The sequence below is a fragment of the Triticum urartu genome, unplaced genomic scaffold (assembly GCF_056163025.1).
Source record: "Triticum urartu cultivar PI428250 unplaced genomic scaffold, HENAU_Tu73 scaffold1870, whole genome shotgun sequence".
NCBI classification, from domain to species: Eukaryota; Viridiplantae; Streptophyta; class Magnoliopsida; order Poales; family Poaceae; genus Triticum; species Triticum urartu.
The window spans coordinates 10,001-12,324 of NW_028260315.1; positions in this window are offsets into that span (position 1 = coordinate 10,001).

A 2,324-nucleotide genomic window follows, 5' to 3' on the forward strand; every position below is an offset into this window, starting at 1 on the left:
AATTCTCATCGAAACATCGAGAAATTGTGCATATAGAAAACTCTAAAGAAAGAAAAAAAGGAGACCCATGCCATGATTTTCAAATCTTTTCTATTTAGTAGTCTAAGTTTCTCGATGAGGATAATTAATTCGGTCGTTGTGGTCGGACTCTATTATGGATTTCTGACTACATTCTCCATAGGTCCCTCTTAGATCTTCTTTCTCCAATCTTGGATTAGGGAAGAAGGAGATATTCGCGACTACTGGCGATTTCATTATGGGGCAGCTCATGATCTTCATATCGATCTATTATCCACCTCTGTATCTATTCTTTCTTAGCTAAACAGGTGGAAGATCTATCCAATTTGGTTATATTATATCATGGACTCGAAAAACGGATCTGAATTTGACTGAAATGCACGATCTTCACAGGTATCACTTTTCACGATACCTAAAAGGTGGAATAGCGATTTTCGAACCATTTCCTATAAGAGAATGGTTTCCATTACTTTGAGAAATGGATTCTTATATCAAACTATAGCTATTGCATTAAAGAAGAAAAGAAACTAATAGAAGTCGAAGACGCGGAATGATAGTGAATAGAGAGAAAGATTCTTCTGATTTTCTTGTTTCTATCTACTAGACGCCGTAGAGAATTGAGAATTTTCATGTCTTTCAATTCTCGTACTCGTAATTGGAAAGTTATGGAAGGAGACCCATCATTTTGCAATGAAAACAACATATAAAACTCTGGACAATTTCGAAATCAGGCCAAGCGTCTTAATACATATGCAAAAAAATTCATTATTGGCCCACCATTGATTAGAAGATTTAGCTTGTATGAATCGCTATTGGTTTGATACGAATAATGACAATCGTTTCAGTATGTTAAGGATACAGATGTATCCACAATTCATTTAGAGTTACTTAATAGTCTATTTCTTATACCATATCTCTATCCCGTGAAATTCTCGAGCCAAAAGATGGATGCATATGCTGTGTTTCATTTTGCTAAATGATATCAATTAAATGGTGTATCAATTCCATAAATTGCATATAGCAATAAATAAATCAGCAAAATTCTTTCTAATATTTTAGATAGAAGAAACATTTCTTCTATCTAAAATATTAGAAAGAATGTACCCTTCTATCCAAATCCAATTTGCATCGATAAAATAAATCCAAATTCCAGTAGTAGATGAATAATTGCAAATTTGTGTGTGTACGAGATTAGAATAACTTCAAAATAACTGACATAATTTTGTATTTTTCCTGATCAGAAAAATACATGAAAAAGAAAGGAGGTAGAAAAATTTTTGGATTTATGGTTAAAGAAGAAAAAGAAGAAAACAGGGGTTCTGTTGAATTTCAAGTATTCAGTTTCACCAATAAGATACGGAGACTTGCTTCACATTTGGAATTACACAAAAAAGATTTTTCATCGGAAAGAGGTCTACGAAGACTTTTGGGAAAACGTCGACGTTTGCTGGCTTATTTGGCAAAGAAAAATAGAGTACGTTATAAGAAATTAATCGGTCAGTTGAATATTCGGGAGCAGTAATTTAATCGTTCAAATTTTTTTCTTGTTTTATTATTTTTTTAGTAGTCTTATAGTAGTCTTAGATTTTTCATTTTGATGAGCCTCGCTTTGAGGAATTCATGGAATAATCCATTTTCATGGAATAATGAATTAAGGAAGAAAGGATATGAGTCTACCGCTTACAAGAAAAGATCTCATGATAGTCAATATGGGCCCTCAACACCCATCAATGCATGGTGTTCTTCGACTGATCGTTACTCTCGATGGTGAGGATGTTATTGATTGTGAACCCATATTAGGGTATTTACACAGAGGAATGGAAAAAATCGCGGAAAACCGAACTATTATACAATACTTACCTTATGTAACAAGGTGGGATTATTTAGCTACTATGTTTACAGAAGCAATAACAGTAAATGCACCAGAATTCTTGGAGAATATTCAAATACCACAAAGAGCCAGCTATATTAGGGTAATTATGTTAGAATTAAGCCGGATAGCTTCTCACTTGCTATGGCTTGGACCTTTTATGGCGGATCTCGGCGCACAGACTCCTTTTTTCTATATTTTTAGAGAGAGAGAATTAATATATGATCTATTTGAAGCTGCTACAGGTATGCGAATGATGCACAATTACTTTCGCATCGGAGGAGTAGCCGCCGATCTACCTTATGGATGGATCGATAAATGTTTAGATTTCTGTGATTATTTTTTACGCGGAGTTGTTGAATATCAACAACTTATTACACAGAATCCAATTTTTTTAGAGCGAGTTGAAGGAGTAGGTTTTATTAGCGGAGAAGAA